Here is a 23998-nt window from a genome sequence, read left to right as displayed (position 1 = left end):
AAAACGCGTCGCCCATTGCTATATTATAGCCAGTGTTGTTTTCTAAGTACACCCGGGGAGCTGTGTCACATTTCCTTTTTAAAGATGATTAATTAGTGCGAAATTTTTGTGTTGCTCGCAATCGCAGAATATATATACAGAACAGCTATAATGCAGACCCCTTTTTTACTGAAGTTGAAAAGACTAATGGTGACCACTATTGTGACATTGTAAATTGCTGTCGGCATAAAATCAATTACATGACACACGATATTAATAAACAACGGCATTAGTGATGTTGAACAAATAGTAGCTATAGGCGATGCCGTTAAGCAATTTATCTTTCGTGAACGGGAACGACATGTTTAAATTAGGCTTCAGAACGTAAATGCACAACCTGGATCACATTTTGATGATATGCGATGCGTTATACAATCTTCGTTTCGAGTGAGTAAATAAACCTTAAAATTTTCTAAAAGGAACATGCAACGAGGTAAAACTCTCGCTTGTTACATCTATGACGAAAACGGTTATATAATTTAATTAATACGTAATACGATATGGTATAAAGGTATATATATTCGCATCGCATGAAAAATATCTTGTGTGGTGAGGGAGTAGTGTGGATCATGTCACAGCTTTACAATTAGCTATATTAAAGACATAATTAACATCGAATATGCTATTACTTTTCCAATTAAATTAATTAAAAGCTGATTCTTTTTGTAAAAAACTTTGAATCGAGTAGAGTAGCGTTTAACGAGTATTATCCCGGGAACCAGCTGGGTTACAACTTGGCAAAATAAAAAAAAAAAACAAAATCTGCATTTTATTCGATTTTTATTGCAGTTCGTTCAGTTTTTTAAATGTTAATTGTATTTTTAGCTAAATACCTTCGATCCAATTTTAAACAAGTGGAGATGTGTGTATAATACGCGAGGCAATTTTGAAAGACTTTCAACTTCAAGCGCACGAAGAACGGAAAATTTGAAGACGCCATTCTTACCTTATGAGTTCATTAGAATTAAAACTCGGATAGATGTAAAATCTAACGAACACAAATAATATTATTAACCAAACAAAATCTTTCACAGCCAGTCTGGGTGCATATGATCAATACAACATTTTCAAAAGTGGATACAAAATCTATTACTTCAAGCATTTGTTACACACCTTTTGCTAGAGCTCATTGCTAATTTCATTGTCGTTGCTGTCGATAATACACATATCGGTTAGTAAAAGGTTAGTCTTGATATTTCACCTTGTGGAGGAGTGGGTTTTGCAGAATCACCAAGGATAACAGTACTGAGTGAGCATTGCTTTTTTAGGCCTCAGGCAGAGTAAGAGAATAATGTTAATTGTCCGGGCAACTGAAATACGACATATTTTGCCATGATTTTTTGTTATGAAATGTCAGGTTTTACCGAGGCGTGCGGGAAAAAAATTCATTTCTTTACGATTTATCCATTCGATTGAACAAATTTAATATGGTAAATGTGAAGTGTGTATGTTTTCAAGTAAATTGATGTGTTTTGTCTATTTCAGTTGTCCGGTGCACAAAACGTTGTTCGTACCTCGACAGGAAATGGATTTTTTCAGCACATGTTCTAATTTTCCTGGCATGGTACGAAAAATGCTATTGCACCGAGATTGCAAATTATTATGCCGATTGGCATAACACCATTTTTCTCAGCTCAGTGACATGTGAAACTTTTGTTGTCTTTTTTGTGAAAAGTGTTGTATGCAACTCAGTGATAAATAACTATTGCTTAACTCAGTGACGAAAAGTGAAGTTTTGTTTAGAAAAGCGTTCTTTCAACTCACTGACGAACAGTAAAACGTTCGTTGGCTTTTTGAAGAAACCGTTGTATGATGCAACTCGATGATAGATAACTATGAGCTGAGAAATAGTGCTTGAAATGCTAATTCTTGTGTGAAGTTTACCGATCCGAGGCGAAACCAACCATTCTGACATTATTGTACATTATTTTGCTCAAAAAGTTGAGGTAAATTCAACTTTGAGAAAATTCTTCTACAAGCATGTAGTGTCAGTGGATGTCAAAATAGTTATTTTCCTTTCGCCCCCGGCTCCTGCTCTCATTCATTAACAAAGCCTTTTCGCAGAAGTAGGAACAACGTTTTTTCCATACGACTTTAGAAATACGAGACGAAGTCTCGATATTTTAACACTTGTTAGGAAAACACACTTTGGTCATATTGCGTCCCACGATCACTTCTATTTTCTTCTCGTTGACGTCTATTTCATTACCTACTTTACACGATGGTAGGGCATCACCGATAGACCCTCCTGATTATTCCATATTGTGCGAGTCTAATTTTAAATAGATAGGTAAAGGCATGTGCTCAAATCAAACATTGTATATAAACGTCCCCCCTCCGGTGTGGAATGAACAAAATGCATATATAAACCGAAAATTCTAAAATGCCATAACTTTTCACATAAAAACACTTTTGTGCTAATAATATAAGGGAGGACCAAAATAAAAAAGTTATTGCAATGAAAGCGCTGTGGTATTTATTTACCGAAACGGCCATTTTAGTGACCCAATTATCATTTGAATTATTTCCGAATGAAGTAAGTGAAAATATTATATTACGTAACGTATTTTTGCCTCGTTTGTTTTATTCTGTTGTATGCCGTATGTGAATTGTATATTAAAGGTAGACTCTTATAAGGACATAATATACCATTCTCTAAATACCAACACTACCATCGTTGCTCAGCTACATCTTAGTTCTGTTGGACGTACGTTTGTTATAAAAATCTATATCTGTGCAGTGGCCTGTTGTTTGTTGGTTTTCCTGACAGGAGTCTAGTGTAGACTGGGTAGACAAGTTTAAGAATTTGGACTCTGAACTTTTTTCAAATTTGGGAAATTTCAGTGAATTTGCGGATATTGTTTTAAGGATTTTCTAAAGATTTTCAAGAACTGTCTAGGTCTATCCGCCATTTATCTTGGAATTCATTTGAAGTTCGTGTGGGTGCACCTGTTCTTTAGGTTAGCTCAACGCATTGTCCAGTGGACATCATTCGAAATAACGGTTACTTTAGAAGGAGGATGACAATGATGAATAGTTCTTGTGTTTATCTATATTGTTGAAATATCCCGACCTCGTCAACGCTATCAACAAAATGTTTTTCTTAACGTATGCTTAAGCGTTTCTCAAACTTGTTTTGCCCCCTAATTCGATTTTTTCTTTTTGCTAGAGAGAGAGAGAGAGAGAGAGAGAGAGAGAGAGTTTTGGTAAGGACGAGGTAGACTTGTCGTTGTTGTCAAACTAGATGTTCGAAATCAGATGATATAAATGATCTGCCTTTCACAAACTAAAATTGGAGGGAATATCTTCCACGCAAGTTTTCAGACATAAATGATCCGCCTTTCAAATGGCACTTTTTGTGTGAAGTTTATCCCGTGACGAAGATGAGAAACCATTTCCAACATTTGTCCTATTGACTTATTCTACCTACAACCTTCAGGTAAAATTTGCTGCCCTGAATTAAACATGATTCTACAGCTTACTTTTCAATACATCTATGTCGTTTTCCTGTAATAGCCAAGGCGTTTACTTGATGTAGCTGTGGGAAATCACTTGCTGCATGACCAGCAGCAGTACTTGGTTACATTTGTGGTTATTTTGATTTCTGTAGTAAAACAACCTTACCCCATAAAGTGAGAAAGGTTCTATATTTTAGAAAAAGGATTCTGATGGAAAGATATCAGCAAAAGTAAACTAAAATCCAGTATTTTAAAAACGCCAAAATGTATGTTTTTCAGCAAAGCATCGATGCCTCTTAATGTCATGAAGTAGAATCGCGCGGATATAACTCAGAAGCAAAGTCACATATTAGAAGAAAGAAAGAAGAACAATGTTGAAGAAGAAACTCACATCGGTGGCATGCATCAAGTACTTCAGGCGGGTGCAGCAATTAAATACTTGGCAGATTACGCAAATTTACATAATTCAAAAACAAATAAACTTTCAGTATATAAGGCTTAACAGAACCGCAACGCTAGAAATAAAATCTATACGACACGGTTGTATATATTTTAAATTCAGTTTTATTCGCTTATCTCACCAACACCGAATAAATTTAACATTTTATTGCCATATCCGAACTAAGATAATTATAAAGGAAACATCAGAAGAAACAACCATAAAAAGATTTTAACTGTTAAATTAAGATCTATATGTAAGTAAGACTCTCTCTCTTTCTCACCGCTCCATGAAGTAAATTTCGGTCTATAAAATGTTTGTGTTTCGGTCTGAAGTCAAGTGTAAAAGCATGTTTATTTTACAGAAAAAAAAGTTACAGAGGAAATTGCTTTTCGAAATTTATGCGGAATCTGTAATCGATGCCAAATAAACAAATAAAATCAATATCTTATTACAATTTTATTTTTATTTTTATTTTTGTATACAAAAGAATTTAATCTATTCGGTTTTCGGTTATATATCGGTAAATGTTGATTCAGTATACTGTTGTTTTATTGATCACATTGAGTAATTGTTATTGCCTGCGATCCCTTGGAGAAATGACAAAATTCACCAGGTTAATTCAATAGAAAATTCTTTCGCCGAAATTTTAAAATCAACATTGTGAGAATGGTTCTCACAATGTACGAATTGTAGAACACGTTCATTTTTGATTTTTTTAAAAATAACGATTCTGAAATTACGTTTATATGCCTGCGGGAGCTAAATCGAGTTTAAGTCCCGCTACTCATCCAGGAAAACTTGTTTAACTTCCGCTGAAACATAAAAGAGTATATTCAAGTCGGAGGGAATATTTTATCGTGTGCCCCATTGCTGACCGTTATATATCAGTTTGTCCCCTGCGAAATGATCCATTACATGAAGAATATTTTAAGTTGATTCCTTTTTGATAATCAACTTTCGCATGGGGCAGGTAATGAGTCAGAGTACATTGGAACAGGTACGTAATTAAATAATTCTTAAACAACCTTCTGATGTCTCACTCTCGTATGTTTGACAAATGTAGCTGTATACCTCGTCTTTGGCTTATAAAGGAGTTTGTTCCTCAAACACTTGTGGGTTTGTTATCAAAACAAAATTGTTACTTCATGTAATGAATTCATTTCGCAGCATCCAACGTAACATACTATTTGTTGTAGCCCTTGCAATGTCACACTAGCTAAAAAAAAGGTGCATAACCTATTATGATCACATTTTTCAACGTTGGTCTTGCTCTCGGGGGTGCAACACAACATTTCATCGAAAATTTAAATTTGCAATCTTTAACGAAAGAATCGAGTGGTTTGTTACTGAGGCGTACATGTTCACGACGCAATGTAGTAAAGTAAGGCAGACAGGAGTGGTTTATTTTTCGCGAGACGTAGAAAGAAACTGTTGACATTTTAGAAATCAATTGCAAACTTAAAAGATTAAAATTGGCTCGTTCGGTATGTGTTTTTATGCAGGTGGAAGCACAGGGCTTTAAGGGGTTATGAAATGAAGTTTCTCTATGTTGCACACATCATAATGCCAATTATATGTCTATTGTATTTAATTTATGCTGCGTGAAGTCCCTTTTCACCAATCAATTAGCGTAACCTTTCAAATAAAAAACTTGAATTTGTATGTTGTAAAAAAAAAAAAAATCAAAATCCTTTCTCGGAACCGGTGGTAAACCAGTTGTAAACCAATACATGAACAAGTCTATTCGGTGTAAATTCGAATTTACAAAAAAAAAATTGCGGCTTGTCGATCTTGTTATTGAACAAAATCCACGTCTGGAGGAATTGTTAAGGAATCGCTAAGAAATCGGTAAATCGGTCACTAAGCAAAAAATGCAGGTGAAAAGCAATGAAAGGTATGTAGTGATCAGAAAGAATTAGCAGGTAGTTTACGAAAAAAAGTCTAAACCGTTCCCCTAATATACATTCACCACTTTACTAGTACCATTTTGCTACTATAACAGTCAAGCGGTACATTTTACATCGTCCACTAGCCAAATCAATATTCGATTAAAAATTGTTAGCTGAAGGACTGAATTAAATTTTTGGTGGCATGCAAACAAAACTGATGCACGTCTGGCACAATGTATGTAGCACACAATTTTTTCGCCTAGAAAACCAATCTAAATAACTTTCTGCAGAAATCTAAATAACTCTGCACCCACTCTTCAATTCTAACTGAAAAGTTAAAATATAATCCATGGTACCAATACTTCCCATTCTGAGAAATAGCAGCGCTGTGATAAATAAAAATCAACTGAAAACATGTCATAAATATCTGAGCTTCCAACATGATGCACAAGTTGTGCTGGCTGAACAGATATGCTACATTCTATAAATAATAGAAGAGAAAACATTATTGAATAAGGAGAAACTATTTTCCATTTTCAATTTTCCAGTTATTGTTCTCTTAAAGTTTCATGCTACTTTATTGTAACAACATTAATGCCGTAGAGGAAATGGTTGATTCAATAATGTAGCCTTTTATACACTTCGGTACTGAAATGTGATTTTTATAGTCCAGCAATAAAACTTTCCAATCATCTTATTCATAAAATTATGTGCCTTACACTAATATAGTATGTGCGATGGATCGAGGATCAAAACTTTAGGAGTTTACATAATTTTTAACCTTCCCTAGATGTCAAATTAATAGTTTTTTACATGAATAGGGATAAAAAGATGAAAAGTAGAGTTTTCGTGTGAATTTTGTTGATCCGATTCGTAGCCGAGGTCAATAAACACACACGAAAACGAGACTTTTCATTTTTATCCCGAGTTATGTAATGTATTTTACGTGTTTACGCATTTACATTGCCTAATCACGTATTAGTATATTACTTCAGAGGTTCCAAGTTGTTATTTGACAAGTGGGGAATTCCCCACTTATCAAATACACAACTTGGAACCTCGGAAGTAATATACTATTTAGCGAGTTGTGACTAAGTTCGACAAGTATGTTGCGTTTGTCATTGCAATCAGATACCCACCACAGACTAAACAATGGAAAACGCAGCATATCGCATCAACGCAAAATTGCGTATGTGGTTTCGGCTTTGACTTAAAAATCCTTAAACAGGAAATTATTGAGTGGGCTTAAGTTGTCAGGAATGTGTTGTGGTGTGAGTGTCTGCCTAAAATTGAGGCAGACAATTACTCAGTGGAGAAAATCAAATGACGACTTATTAAAAATATTTTTCCACGAACTATTTCGCTAAAAGTCGACTCAAAACTGATGTTTCTACAACTATACCGGAAATTAAGCAAAATTTCCGACAAAGTTGTTCAAAGTTTAGCTTTCAGTCAGATCGATCCTATTGGACTCGATTCAGCGGTGACTTGCGGGAAACGATAATAATCGTTTAGAAACAAGGATGTGATACATATTTTAGAGCTTCTACTGAGTTTTTTTTTTACGAGGAACTAAATGCTGAAATGCATTTGTTTTTAAGTATAAACGTACTTGAAAGGAATTTAATCTTCCTACTTCTACTTAAAAATTTTCGAATGATTTATGTATACATACATATACATCACACAGTAGCGTTTAAATACTGAAATTATGCTCGATTCTGGTATGTTACAAACGTGTGTTCAAGTAGAACGTATTTATAATATAGCTTTTAAACAGATAAGCTCGAATATAAAAGCCTCTTTACGTATTGTTAAATTATTTATATTACTGTCGCATGTCGGTTGAAAGCGTGGTTGTCAGATTCCCGAACAATGTATGATGTTTTGCCTGATGATCGATCCAAGAAACAATCACACCTGTCACACATACTTTTGGTATTGTTTGTTACGTTATACAGGGGAAAAAAACGGATTCAACGATTGACCTATTTATTAACATAAAATCAAAACCATCGAATTGTGTATGATAGAACATCAAAAGATCTGAAGAATTTCAAGAAAAGGGAAGGTGAGTGGGTTGAACTGGCGAATAAACGCAGAGTGAGTGAGTAAATCCTTTTTTCGTAAATATTTACTCTTTCGGCATTCTAAATCTGCGAAACCTTTGGAACGGATAATCTTAGTTCATTTAGCTTCACGTTATTATACGTATTCGTCGGTACAATACTGAAAATACTACAGCAAAAAAACTTTTGAAACTAACGAAGAACACAACAACTGAATGTAGAATATGAGAGAATAAAGGAAAATTTTACAGAAAAAACAACAAAATTCAAACAAAATCATTCAATGAAACTTGTGATTCCAACGAGATCAATAAAACGTTGCATACGTCAGCAAACTGTGATCCTTTGCAGCAGAAATTGATGCAAGACCTTTTGATACTGTCATTCTTCCCTTTCATTACTTTCAAATACTAATGGAAGGCGTATTATTGTTTATGTGAATAGAGTCATCGTAGACATTATATCGGTTGCGGTAGAAAATGTTTTTTTTTCCCTTTTGGTGTTCTTGTGATGTTTACCGATTTTCAACGTCTAATAGAGTTAAACGAATATATTGAGAGGCCAAACCACAGGGGCGGATTAAGGTTTTAAGCGCCACTGGTAAACGCAATTTAAGCTCCAATTTTCCTACTTGCTATTCATATATAAACAAGGTGGTAATAACGAACATTACTGCTTGTTCAAGACGAACCTTACGTTATGGACACAGTTTTTCCTCTTTTGCCACTTACATGGTGTAAAGTAAGAACTGTAGTTCCAAATGTTTCACTTTAGACTTCACCATTCATGTTTCCTGGCTAAATAATTTCTTTTTGAAAATGTTTGGATTGCATACTCTAACATGTGAATTGAAATTTTCACTTAACTCATGGTTGCACTCGTATGAGATTAGACAGATTACAAGCGCAGCAAATTTATTTTTAACGAATTTCCCATAGGGTAATCAGCTTCTGTCAAACCAAGTTGAGAGCACAGAATGCACAACAAATGAAGATGAGATAAGGACCTTTAAGTAATTCATTTTGGATTGTAAATTATGGAAAGAATTATACGGAAAATCGTGGAAGTTAAAACATTTTCATTGAGAGACATGCAAAAAAAAAGATCCAATACGGTTCCAAGCTTGAAAATTTGTTTGCAAGCCAAATTCAAAACAACCTCACACTCTTTCGTCAAAATTGAATCCATATTCAACCGAAAAGAAAAATTCTTGAGTGAGTGGCTAACGTAAAAATTTTAACTGCACAAACAATCAACAATTTGCGGGAAAAAGTTCATTTTTCTTCACTGTTTGAAACAACAATTAAGCGGAACTTTACAGTCTTCCGTAAAAACAGGCAAAGCATGATTTTATGAATTCTCTGAACGTAGATGTTGTTCGCAGTCAAACACACCATTATAAAAATGCTGTTCGTAGGCGAATAGCTTCAATAATAAGGAAATGCCATTTGGTGGCGCCGGCGAGTAGATACCACTTTTTATGAAAACAATTTTCATAATTAGGGAAATAAAAGTTGAGAAATCTAGTTTTCGTGTGAAATTAGTTGATCATTACGAAAGCTAGGTCCGGACGGATGAATTCGGACGATTCCTCATGGCATTTGGTTTTTTTGTATGAAAGTTTTTAATTTTTTTTTTAAATGTGTTATATGGAACCTCCGAGAGCCAGTGCGGACCCGATGAACGCCCGACTTTTCATTTTCTCCCAAATTTTTTATTTGCATTTTCAAGGTACCAAAAATATACTGAATCGATAGATTTAAGGTTCTTGGCTGTGATGCATGAAATAACCTATTTTTAAGGTTTTAGCCTTTCATAATCAGTCACTTGTTATCAACTGAAACGACTGAAGAGATCCGTCGAGTTGTGGTTCATTTTGGCTTATATAAGCAATAGCTTCCTAAAACTAATGAAATAAACGATACTCTATTGTATTGATACTTTTTTATTTATTTATTTATTTATTTATTTATTTATTAAGTCAACGGCCAATGAAGGCTAACTGACCACAAAAGATGATACATAAGTGCAAGAATTCGATTATCATTAAAAAGTTCAATTGAAACAAGATGAGCTAAAGCTCTAGAAAAACAAGAACAAAAATCGATGACATCCAAAATAAATCTAAATAAGGTTCAAGTATCACAAAAACAATTTACAACTCAAATCAATTCGATGTCACACTACAATTTAAAGAAGCAAGAACTTCAATAACGTTGGCACAGCACACAGTCTTAGGCAATATAGTACGTTAAACTTTCGCAAAAAATGCTCCATAGTCACTCCGCTAGACTTCTTGCAAATAAAATCACGAACACAGACGTTGGGAGGCCACAAACTCGAAAGCATCGTTGCGCCGTAGTAAGTTTCAGGCAACGTAATTTTGAATTGAGGAAACCTCTTAGAACAAAATAAGTAACAGTTTTAATGATTATAACGCGTTACGCTATAGCCGTTTCTATAAGGTTAATAAAATGCGGAATGCTGGATTACAAGGCAGTGGAAAATGAAATATAGGAACCAAAATTCGTTACGTAACGGAAGATTCGCGAGTGTGAAAAAAAAAAGTTTTAATCATACTCGTCAACAAACACTATTATACTCTATACACCAAACTATGTTCTCCTTCTTGATGTGAGGCTTTTGATCCTTGGCTCTACAAATATCACATTTGTCTCTTGTATTTGTCTACACCTCACTCCACCTATGCTGTATTTTCAGTAAGCTTTGTTATTTAGTAAAATTCGAGAAAAAAATTGGATCGGAAATTACTTCCAATTATTTCGATTTAGTTTTATTGATTAATATTGGAAACTATAATCTAGCGAAATCCATGTATTTACCGGTCTTAAAAATTGAATCCATAAATAAATTAATCAGAAAACATTAGCACATACCTCTCTTGGTTGAAATGTGTTCAGTTTCCAATTCCAATTATATCCTTTTTTCCACTTTGATCAATAAAATGTTTTTGTTTGTAAGTGTTAACTGTAACGTTCCGTTGTACAGATAATATTCTACGCATAAATTTGTGATAAAATTTTCACTAAAATTTTGTTCATTATCACTTCGGTTTGGCACGATGCTATTTCTCAATTATAAATTATTATTCCCTCTTACAGCATCAATCCTCACGTTTATTGAAATTTCATTACAAAAACAATAACACTGGTCACAGATTAACTATACTGGTGCTGGATGTAAATAGATTAACTCGTAGATTACATAAAAAAGAGGAAGAAAATTTCCGATTTCGTTAGAACCATACAATAGTCCCTATTCTCATCTATTTAAGATGGTTTAAACGCCACATTAACCACCAACGATAAATCTTTCATTTAATTTCGATTTATATGATTGGGAGAAAAGTCTCCCTTTTTTAGTAATTTTTTTTTTTTAAACCAATACACACTTTTTCCACCACTGCTGACGAATGAAGAAATGATATAAAAGCAAAAGCAGTTTTCGAAGGGAAAATCAACAGGCTGTGTCTTTATATTACACTGAAGGCGATATATATTAATAAAATGTTTTCTCACAACAATGTGCTTCGATATATATATATAGATATGATGATGTATAATTCTGTAGTTAAGGGAATGAAAATTGGCCACAAAGTGAAATCAAAAATTTCTTTTTTATTAGAAAAGGAAAATAGAAGAGAGATTAACGAATTAATCCGCAATCCTTAAAACGTTTCACCTCTGTTAAGCGAGAAAAAAAAAGAATTGTTGCTCTATCTGGCATTCATATGTGTAAAATGATGTGTTACGACTATTGCCCTTAACAAAGTGTTAGACCGTGTTTATAGACCAAAATTTTATTTTTATTTGATTTGAGCAGAAAATTGAATTTTTGGTAAAAAATCACGCGTTAAAATTATCTGACGATTGTCTGTCGTCGACGAAATTTCAATGTTAACTGAAAATGGTCGGGAACAAGTTGCTGTATCAGAGAAACTAGAATAAGTAAAATACTTGTATCAAGTGCGTTTCGATAAACGCATGCGTGTGACTGGAAGATTCCAGTTTATGTCGAAATGTACAAAGCACACAATTTTATTTTTTTTTGTTTTAACTGAGAGCAGGGGAAATTGTACTGGTTAAAATTCAAATTACTGTTTTCTTAACGTTACAAAAGATTAGTCTCCTGTAATGCACATTGCACATATTTTTTTTTTTTATATTTTCGTTTATTAATACATAACTACGCAAGTCTTTATCTCCACAATGACGTATGTAATATAGGTTAATTTTTGATAAAATGTAAAATGTAAAATTCAAGGCAAAATCTCAATAACAGACAACTCCTTTTATGAACTTCAACATCCATTGAGAACCTAATGTTGCTGTACAACACACAATTTAAAAACTGGTCATGTAAACATAATGTGAGCGTTAAACGTGCTTTTGATTCCCATTGTCATCACGAAACAAAAATTATAGGTTGTCAATCAAAGCGGAAAGTAAAAATAGCTCTACGCCTGAAGGCATTCATTCATACATATATATGGATACCATTCTTCGATCACAAGATAGCACTATTTTCTTTACACTTCAGCCATACGAATAATAAGAGTTTAACAGCCCATTAGCCTAACGAGTAACGAGTAGGCACGTTCACCGAAGATACATAATCAGCCGATAATAAAAAAATTTCCCAAAAATATCGATATTCTGTCAGAAAATCGGAATGGTGGGCATTGAATATCGACATTGTATTTATCCAACTATTGATACTTGATGAAATGTTGTCATAACGTGATTAATGTCGATAATTTGCCCTTACATACATCGAAGGTGTAAATAAGCTTAACTCGTTTTTGTAGCGGGTGTTCAAGGTGACCTTGAACATCCAACAGTGACATTGTTAATCTTTGAACAGGTGGTAAAATTCATCAAAAATCTAGTGTCTTCCTGACTCGATAAAAGAAAAAGATCCATGAATTATGGCCATCATTCACTTAACATAAACAATGTTACCTCAAATGAAGTAAAAGATTTTGTATGAAACACTTCGCAACACTTTTTAATCAAAAGCATGTGTCGTCCGGACATAAGATATAAACCGAATTAGAATGATTGTATACGTTCAACAAACTGTCGTTCAGATTGGAATGTTTATTCAAATTATGATGCAGATATTTGCATGTATGAATAAACTTGAATAATTTCCTTTCTTACGAATCGATGTCAGTGTTCGCTATTTGTGAGCATTCATTCCTCTCTAAGAATTCTCTTTCTGGAATGTTGGTTAAAACGCGATGGCTTCCATTAAATCGGTGTACTAAATAAGCAATTTTTGACATATTTCTCCCTGATACTAATCTATCATCCGAAACAATAAAATCAATTTCCTCACAATCCTTTTCGTTGTAATTCGGTGAAGCTTGGTGAGTTCATTAAAACAGAAAAAGAATGGGAATATTGATTTGATATTGGATACTTGTATTCACCGGAATGCGAGATAGAGTTATCAACTCCTCCCCTATAATCTGGCTAAGTTATTGAATTTCAGGATTACACGGTTAACTATCGGCTATCCGTTTCAATTGTAACCAAAAACAAACTAAAACAAAATTTTTCCGGCAGTTCTTCTTAAGTCGTGTAGGAATTTCCAACCATTATAAGATCTATTCTTAAACGGGGATAACGAAAAAGCCAAATCACGTTAGAGAACACAGACATGTTACGCTATCATTTGCATTTGTTATCGATAACGAATTCAGGAATAACTATCAAGCTCTGACTATATGCAGTCCTATATGAAGAAAAAACCTTTTGTAGATGAATGAAGTAATAGTATGTTGTGTTACAAGTATTGTAATGTTAATTTTTTCAGCACTAGACCTAAGTTTTCCTTAAGGAAAATTGGGTCGTGTGCTGAAAAAATCTCATTACAATACGTGTAACACATCATGCTTTGTGCCAACCGAGAATTGAAATAGACAAAAGCACAAAAAATCATATTTTCATTGTAAACAGTCACTCTTCAAATTTGATCGATCACATTGCTTTGCATTTTCTCAAACGAATGCTGTAACAACTCATACAAATTCTATATCAACACTGCTTTGAGTGTTGTAATATCACATCAAACGGGTGCTGAAATAACTCACTTTACAACACTAAAATGATTGCTGAAAAGAGTCGTATTTCAATTCTCGGTGGCACAAAAGATTATAAAATCAACCTTTTGAAAATACTTAGATCAAATGAAGTAATAAATCCAATAGTAAAACTGCTGATATGATTGCCATTTGTTAATAACTGAATGCAGAGAAATATCAAAAAGATTTTGTGCCACCGAGAATTGAAATACGACGGATTTCAATATCGATAACTAGATTGAAATGTCCAAAATTACAACACCCGTTTTCATGGCTTATTACAACACTCAAACCAGTGTTGAAATGAAATTCGTATGAGTTATTACAGCATTCGTTTTAAAAAAATGCAAAGCAACGTGATCGATCAAATTCGAAGAGTGATTGTTTACAATGAAAATTCTGAATTTTTGTGCATTTGTCTATTTCAATTCTCGGTTGGCACAAAGCATGATGTGTTACACGTATTGTAATGAGATTTTTTCAGCACACGACCCAATTTTCCTTACTCGCTCCGCTCGTAAGGAAAACTTGGGTCTAGTGCTGAAAAAATCAACATTACAATACTTGTAACACAACATACTATTGTGTTATACAGAGATTTTCAGAAAACCAGCAATCGTGGTTTTTTCTATCGCAATCTTCAATCTTCCAGCACAATAGCATCATTACAGTCAACAAAATTTTGACTGTAAGATTTATCCTGTTACAGACGGCAAGCATTTGATCAGTATTATTATCGGGTTAAATCAGCCCCGATAAACTCTGATTGGAATTGAGCTAAATGTAGATGATCTCCTGCATTCTTTAACTTGTATCTATGTTCTATTGAGCTATCTGTAATTAATAGCGGTAACATCTTTCGAATCGACGGGAATTTAAAAAACAAGGACAGGAAGCTATGAGAAATTTGAGCGAAAATTTCGAAGCAACAACACTCTAATTATAAGTATTGCTCAATTGCACGGTAATAAAATCAACAAAATTGTGGTGGTTCAAATTCATTGCCTCTACGAATGAACATTTATATGAAAACCAGACAATTTACCACTAATTCCGACCGGAATACCATCAGAGTATGAAAGTATAATATTTCAACAAAACATACAGCCAACGTTTTCTTTACACAAATTACTATGACTTACACTTTTATTGACATCGTTAACGTTTACGAAAAGTTAAACACATCCAATTCATACAAAAATCGAATGAAAACTTAAAAGATGAAACACTGTCGTACAATCTGTACGAAAGTATTACGATCCATCCAGCATACCACACTGAGTGTTACATATAATATATAGATGGAAAAAACTAACAGAATCCTACTTATAACGCTTGCGGTGGCCTATTACAGTAAAAAATTTGATAAAAGTTTCTCAAAGTAAACGCTTGATCTAATTATGTAGGTACATAAAATGTAGCATTAAGAAAAGCTTCGAAAAACGCCTTGAATCAGTGTTGTGTGACGCAATTCCCCGATTCCCTGATACTTAAAACAAATGTGAATTGCTTGAGTAGCTTCGATACGGAAAACGCTGCTTTAGTAAAATGGATTGAAGTAAAACCTCAATGATAGAAGAATATCTTTGAGCTGGTCCACAGGAGTGTCTATACTTGTTTTTTGCGGTTCCTCGCACGCGCGTGGAAGAGGTAAGACCATGTAAAATCGTATGAGCAGTTTGGTTTGTATGAGTAAACCATCTGATAAACAGTTCATGTCTAAATTACCCTTTATTTAGTTTGTTCATCTTATTTACAACGCCAAATTTATCTGGAAACAAGATTTAATTAATTCGGTAGAGCTAAGACCATGATATTATCAACGTCTCACCCAGCCTATGTCATTGGGCAACAATCTTTTAAGCGGAGTTCTAGATACCAGGGCATAGTGGAATTTTTTGCAATGAAAAAGCTGACAAGCTTTCTGACATTGCATCGGACACAATTTCAGAGGACATGTACCGAGGATCTAAGGAAGCCAGGAAAGAACTAGTTCCGCAGTGGATGTCATAAGATCATCAGCAACTCCGGATGGCCTATCTACGTTTGACCGGCAGTGTCGAAGATATGATTAGCTCCAAAGCTTACGAGATCGGTACTAAGGGTGGTGGCTATCACGAACGATCACGAGCCACTGCAGACTTGATACCCTGATAGCCTCTCAGATCAGTGTACATATCCTTACAGATTTTCCGCTTTACACCGGCCTCCAAGGCCTTAATGACCTTAATAACGCCTTAATGACCTTAATAACGCCTTAATGACTTCCTAATAAAAACCGGGAAATTTCCCTGACAATCGAAGCAAGGACAGGGAGCGGGAAACAAGGGATCTTCGATCTGGGTTTCTGCTTCTCTTTTGCGAAACCTCCCACAACATCTAATCAAATAATATTATCAACTAAATAGATGTGTAATCGGTTGAAACTCATGTATTTTTCGCGAATATCAATTATCAATTCCACGTAGTAAATCTGCGATAATTCGACCGATTTAAATGGAACAACAAAATTAGCACAGAGTTTAATTCATTCTGCAATTGCTGCATAATTTAGCAACGGTTTAATGGATGCTAATGCATGGGGAAAATTATGACTATATCCACCCGTTTTAGGCATAACTTGCTCAGCCCAAAAAAAATTGATTTTAATACAAGAAATTTCTAGGAAATTTCATAAACAGATAACTCGAGCTGGCCAAATATTTGTGAATAAATTCGCTAAAATTACAGCTAATTACTGGTGAATAAATTCTCGAATGATAAATAATGCCAGTTTAGTTTCATCTCCTTATCAAGAAAAATACAATGAGCAATTATTATTAAAATGTTTTTGAAAACTGGATCATATGAATGAATACCATTACAATTCAAAGCCTGCGGAATGCGAATTTGGGCTCTAATGATTGTAGCCAGAAAAATACCCTCACATTATGTTCAAAGTGACGCAAGTCTATGTGTTTATGCTTGCAAAAAAGTAAAGTAAAGAACCTATTATTCATATTATTCATATCCTATTTTATAAACAATAGATTTTTACATGACAAGAGATGCAAAGAAGCATTTTCGTGTCAATTTTGTTGATCCGAGGCGTAGCCGAGGTCAATAAACAAGAAAACGAGACTTTTCATTTTTTTATCCCGAGTGGATGTAATGGATTTTACATGCTAAGCGCGTCGAAAGTAGAGCTTGAAAAATCTTTCCAGAAATGTTCAAATTAGTAAAACGTACTGCCTGACCTCAATTGTTGTGGCTTAATCGGTAGAGCGATCGAATTACAATGACAGTGGCGGATTGACCATACTGTAAATTCGGATGTTTCCTGAAGGGCCTTTCCGACACTGCACAATGGGGAGGTTGTTGCATCGAATCCAGGCAACGTAAACAGCAAAAATAATTTTTTAATTTTATTCTAATATTTTCAGTTTTACTAATTTATAAATATTCTTCGGGAGCTTCATTAAAGTGTTAGGAACATGGCTGTAAGCTGTGTAACTATTCTCAATATTTTAAAACAAAAGTCGTACGTATATGTTTACACGATTGGAACCCATAAACCGGAACAATTTCTGTGCACGAACGGCGAAGAGACAACCCTCAATATTTATATATATTTATATGTACTCGACTGTCGAATGGTCGTTCCCATTGTAAGTGTATGTAAATTTATCCTTCCACAGACGACAATCATATTACCAGAATAATAATTATCAATTCTGTTACTTCTTTTGATCTAAAGTGCTTTTAACAGATTCAAACAAAATCTTTTGAAACGTGAACTTCTGTTGGCTAAGTTTATCGCATGCCGTTACTGTCGATAACCGTTTTGATATAGGATTTTAATCGAGAATTTATTTGTTCGATTTTTGAGTTTAGTTCGCTGGCTGAAACTTTTTATCGTTCCATCTTCGAAGAAGGCATGAGTACCTGCGTCACAAATTGGTCTTAAAGTTTTTCGGTCCTATACTATTTCACAAATGTATTAAAATGTTGGGAGAAACAGTATGTGTACCTTTTTTGTGCACCACAACTGTTATCTGTTACTCGTTAGCTATGTACAGAACAAATGAAAACAAAACAATGAGGCCTGTTTTGAAACTTTTTTTTTTCGTTTTATTTTATTTTTACCTTCGCTCAAATACTCAATGTTCCCATATCCAATTACATTTAAATTATACAAGTTGTTTTGAGATCCTATTTTTAGAGGTAGGACACCGTACGCATGCTTCTTTAAAACTTTACCTGCCTGACAATTTTGCCCGTACTGCGCAGCATCATCACCCATATCACACAGGAGGACAAAAGGTCCAGATCTGTCTTCAGTTCACCTTGAAAGGAATTGGATTATAAAACGTTAAATGATTTTGTGCGTTGTCTTTTTTTTGAAACTATTCAATTAGTATTTTGGTTAATTTGTGCAGAAATAGAACAAAAACAAATAAACGGAATTGATTTCAACTTTAACATTCATTTGCTGCGTGTGTTATAATCAAAATTTTTAACTTTTAATTTGAAAATCGTTACAAACATTTCTGTATTCAGCTTTGTATTTGGCGTTATTTTTTTTTGCGGAGATATTTTGAATTGCAATTTTTTATAATCCAAGAAAATTTATGTGAGTGTACCACACATTTTAAAACATTTTAAACCACCCCAGAGACATATATAATAAAGTGAATTTAACAGATTTATTCACCGAAAAGCATTATATTTTCAGCAGTATAGTATAACGTTCACATACTCATTACATTTTATGAACAACACAATATATATGAATGTCTGAATCCGTAAGCCTGTTGCTTGCAATATAGTTAACAACCGCACTTTAGGGAAAATTTAGTTTTATGCGATATTTTCAATGAATAAACTTGCGTTTTGAAGCTGAATAAATCTCTCAATTGAAATGAGTTTATTGAAACGGTTGTGATGGTGTATTGGTGTAATCTTTACCTATCATTTATTGGTGACTTTCATTTTCGACTTTTTTTTTCCTGCCATCATTTGCCGAGGTGTCTATTGCCTGCAAAAATTTACCCAATTTACTATCATTACCATGAAATATCAAAAGATTGATTTTTATGGCTCATTTTCAGAATGGTTTTTCACATTTTTTTTCATATCCTCTTCTCCAAACAAACTTTTCTGGCTGCTGAGAAATCTTTTATTGATTTTATTGCTTGTCGACGACACGATATGGTTTGGTATAGAATGGATATTTTTAGTTACCCTCACAAACAAACTGTTCCACATTTAGATTTTGTAGGCTGTGGTGCTTCTTCATTTTGATGTAATTTTGAGAAGTTAAATTTTTTTTTTGATTAGATTAGGGTTGTGCTTTGTTAGCATGTTGCGTGGATTGATAAGAATATTCAGAGTTGATTGGATATAGATGAAAACATAGAAAAAGGACAATTTCATGGAACATTAATAATATTCAATGGTAAAAGAAATTTACGATTCAGTTAATTCAGTTAGTACATTTTGGCACGGAGAAAAAAAAAAGTTCGCGAATGTTAAATGACGCCTAAAGTTTCTTCCTTGCATTATTCAGGCTACTTATTACAAAAAGTAATTCACGTATCTCCCAGTGTTAATCTGTGGGGAAATCTTGAACAAAAAAACCGTTTCTTATCTGCCATGTAATTAGTCGTAATTGAATTCCACTAGTATATTGACGACGCAATTTCCATATATAATACATTTACATGACGAACGAAAAAGAAAAGATTTTATAAATCGGATTTTATCGTAAGTTAAAAGAGTCTAAAAAGATGCATCCAATTTGAACGAATACAACTACAAGAACTGAAGTTAGGCAAACCAATTGATTAGTCCATTACCGAAATCATAATAATCCCCTAATGTGGTTGCATCGGTTGCATCCGATTTGCACTATGTTCCTATTACTATTTAAGACCTTGGGGTTTCTGTACAACGATTGACAAGACAACTTCAACTATAGATTGATGTCGATAAGTGAGATTTTATCAAACAGTTATCGCTAGTGTCAAATTATAGTTTAACACCAATCATTTGACATACGTTTCCGCACTTGTATCTTTATTTGTCAATTATTTCGACGTTTGTCTGTTGTAGTTGTCAATCGCAAAAAATATAGGGTGCACATCGTTGCACAAGTTCATTTTTGTAACGCATGTCCTAAACTTAGGACTACGGTGCTACAAAGATTGACTTTGTGCAACACACTGAATAAGCTATTTTTGCTTCGATATATTTTTTGTCTTGAAGCAACGCACTGCTGGCATGAGTGGTACTCTAAATAACCATGGCTCTCAAGTGAGAAAAAGTTTTATAAAAGAGTACCCAAAAAATGAGCATTGCTGGTAGTAAAGGAACCCTAGAGGATACAAAAAAAACCCCGCCGCAATGTCTGATCCCTTCTCATACAAAATTTTTTGAATTTCGATTTTTTCCCGAATTTCGTATGGGCTTATCACGAAAGTCATCAAGCAAAAAAATGTTTTTTTGAAAGGGGTACCCACAAAAAGTATTGTTAGGAGTGATAAGAGTTCAGAAGACTCACAAGAACCGTTTCACTACATCTGAGCTGATCCGTCGAAAAAACTTTTTTTTTATTGAGAAATAGTGTACCAAAACTTGAAAGTGTATCACGTGTCACACAACTGGTAAAAAACGATTTTATATAAAATAGTTCTCCTATTTGAATCACTTTTGCTTGAATGCGTACCGCAACCTTCACACAAGGTCGACATTTTTTTAGTTTGCTCTTTGTGCTTGAAGCACTATTATTCTTCTAAGTGAGCTTCATCTTCCAAAACTAATTAAACTGGGAAAATGGTTGGTGGAAAATTGAATTTTTCCATACAATTGTAAAACTGACCCAAGGTCTTTTCAAGAAACCCCTCAGAATGGATGCCATTAAAGACATTTCGTTGCCAATTGATTTTTTTTAATTTATTTTTATTCAATATAGTAAAACTCGTAAAATGAATAACAAATTAACCGACGTAGCCGTGTACATAATTTACGTTGTTTACGCGGCACAGATCCGTTCAATTAAAATCAACGTAATTAAAGGGGTGATATGAGGTCAAAAAATCATCGAAAATGGCTGACGTAATTTGTCGATGTCCCATGAATTTTTGCATTGTTTTTCTTTTATACATATCCTTCTATTCCAACATTATTATCCATCCAGAATTTATGACGGATTTCATATTTCCGTGTTCCATCTGTGTATAGAATAAAAGTATATTTGAAATATGACCGTACTCTCTGTGCGGTAATGTTAATAATAAGCTACACGTTATATAAATATAACGAACGAAAATCGAGCCGTACAAAAACAACAAAAAAAAGCTCGACGAATACAGAGGGATAGATGAGTTCTACTGTAGAAATGCTATGAAAACTCTCGTTAATATTTTTTTCGCAAACATAGCCATTCAGTAAATCGATTGATTATATGTCTGTATCCGTCGGTGAAAAGCTGGTTAATTTTTACTTTTAAGTGGAAAGCGGTACATGTATTTATATACATAACATGCGGTCATAGTGCATTAGATGTAGATTATGTAGAAGGTGCCATGACTGAAATGTTTAATAAAATGTTGAGAAAAGTGCGTTGTTTCAACGAACTGGAGGTAGTAAAGGACTAGACAGGCAGTTCTGCTTGGTAACGATGAGTGGGAATCCGAAATGATGTCTCATTCGGTACTAAAAAAGTGTAAAAAGAACAAGTCCAAAAATGTAAAAATCGATTCGTTTTATGTCCACGATCTATATTTTTCATGTTGCTGCTATGGACTAGAATGATCCCACTGGATTATTTGGGGAATTCATAAAATTATTTACGCAGAACACTCCCAAGTTAACACTTTAGCCTCTTTAAGCGCCACACATACCTGCACCTCTGTCTTCAGCAACCTCTCGATCTAACATTTTATTTTACCGTTATCTATTTCAGAATTGAATAAACGAAAATCAAAAACATGCGTCGAGCATCTTTCACTCCTGCCTTTAAAGTCAGTGTTGACGAACCGCTCATTGTCGTTGATGAGACCGAAGAAAATGAAAATACAGCAAGCAACAAATCATTCGATGACGATGAAGACAATGACAAAGATTCACCAGACAATCCTTATCTACTTTCACCATGGCGTGATCCGAAGGAGACCCGAAAACATTCTCTTCCCAATCTCCAATGCACCACCGGTATACTTGCCAGCCAAGTTAGACGTTTATCGGATGGCGGTGAAAATGCACCGTCGGCCAACGAGGTGGCATTTTTGGCAAAGTTATCTCAGGCATCCACTTCCTCAGGTCGAAGACATTCAGTTGTTACAATGACTAGAGTAAATCCAATTGTTTTTGGCCGAAATCGAAGAGAATCATTTGCAGCATTTAATACAGGCGAATGGTAAGAGTGTTGATCTAACAGAAGTCTTTTTACGAATCTAAATCAATTGCCAATTTTTTTTTTGTTCGTTTCAGTGGCGATTTTAACTTTTCTAATTTAGCGAAGCATAGAGGTAGCGTTCACAATTTACAACTGGACATTATGGATGGGATCGTACAAGTTGGGAAAGTGTGAAAAAGTTGAAACACTAGCAATGCATAGTTTTAAGAGCTTACAAATGAGCGATCGTATAGCGATGATACAATATAGTGGAACTTGTCGACAATCCTGTTTCCTGAATGTAAGTTTACGCTCACTTGGTTTTTTTACAATTAGTTAAATTTATTCATTTTTTGCTTTAACGTGTGAATTAACATTGATGTTACTGCATTAAAATACCTTCGGAAAATCCACCTACCCAACCACTCATCACTCCTATTGAAAGTTTACATTCTACTAACGCACTGCGTTGATTCTACGATTTTTTTAGAATCTACTGTCATATGAAAGGGTGACGTTTCTTCTTGTTTGAAGTCAAAAAGGGCCTCGGGCGAGTGCATTTTGCCATAAGCCTGTTCACAAAAGCGTTCCGGCCTAGGCTCAGACATTCCGGGATTTTTTTTTGTTTGACTCGACTGAATGGAATAATTGAGCCAATGATTTCTAGTATCAGTTATCGATAACTGTAACTGGATCAGTGTTACGTCGACCTGATTTACCCGATCTTGATAATTATGAACTCGTAAATACAGGTCCAGTTCAGGTACATCCTGAAATTTTAGAAAAAAAAGTTCAAGTGAACACAAACCTGACCATGCGATTTTTCGATCGAATTGAGTTCATTGCATACTCAAAAGGATGTTGAGTAGAATTCATCAAGGACTCATCACTTTGCTCAAATAGAACGTTAGCGTTCGTCAGAAGGATCTCGTCAAACACGTGTTTTAAGAAAATTCTCCAATTATACGGTGTAAAAACTCACTAAACTGCACAAAAAGCGCTACAATTGGTCTTTCGATAGCACAGTGCTATTAGCACTGCTCCTAGCATTAACATAGAAAATATTCGGAGGCTGGCGAAATCATTGTAACCTCTTTGTCTCGTTGTATGAGCTACTTGTTTACAAACAGTTTTAAGCTGTAGCTCTTATCACTAAAGCCACCCACCAAATTGGACGTTTGTTAATTCAGTGTTAATGCTAGGAGCTGTGCTATAATCTTTCTCAAAAGTTTCTTTGTTAAAAGCATAGCGCTTTAGTGTACGAATTGAAAAAGTAGTTTCATTCACACAACTATATTCAGTTCGTAGATTTGAATGCTTATAATGATTTCCATGCATAAATTCTTTCGCTAGAATTTATATTTATTTACCGGAAATTCCAGTGACAATCGGATCACTTATAAACAAACATTGTACACCATATGTTACACAAACAAACTTTTCTGTTCGAGAGCTTTTTAATTAGACATATAAGATATACGTCGCTTGTGGTTATGCTGCCTGTTAAAGTTTACTCTAGAATTTCTCGCCTTGTTCAGCATCATTTTTACAAGTTATTTTCATTTTCCTTTAAGATTTTCCTAATTCAGATTGTGTCTACCAGCCCTGAAGAAAA

General features: G+C 34.3%; 1 long non-coding RNA gene across 2 annotated transcripts; it reads left to right on the top strand.

Moving 5' to 3' along the window:
• Positions 1–292: 292 nt before the first annotated feature.
• On the top strand, positions 293–23998 carry LOC119082948. Of its 2 annotated transcripts, none has more exons than XR_005088753.1 (4): positions 293–426; positions 21952–22404; positions 22479–22684; positions 23958–23998. It is a non-coding gene; the product is annotated as an uncharacterized LOC119082948 (long non-coding RNA). The 2 variants fall into 2 exon arrangements; XR_005088752.1 differs by lacking the exon at positions 293–426 and adding an exon at positions 18320–18618.

Source organism: Bradysia coprophila, chromosome X (genome assembly GCF_014529535.1).
Source record: "Bradysia coprophila strain Holo2 chromosome X, BU_Bcop_v1, whole genome shotgun sequence".
Lineage (NCBI taxonomy): Eukaryota > Metazoa > Arthropoda > Insecta > Diptera > Sciaridae > Bradysia > Bradysia coprophila.
The sequence above is the reverse complement of the archived record's forward strand: the minus strand, read 5'-3'. Positions and strand labels throughout refer to the sequence as shown.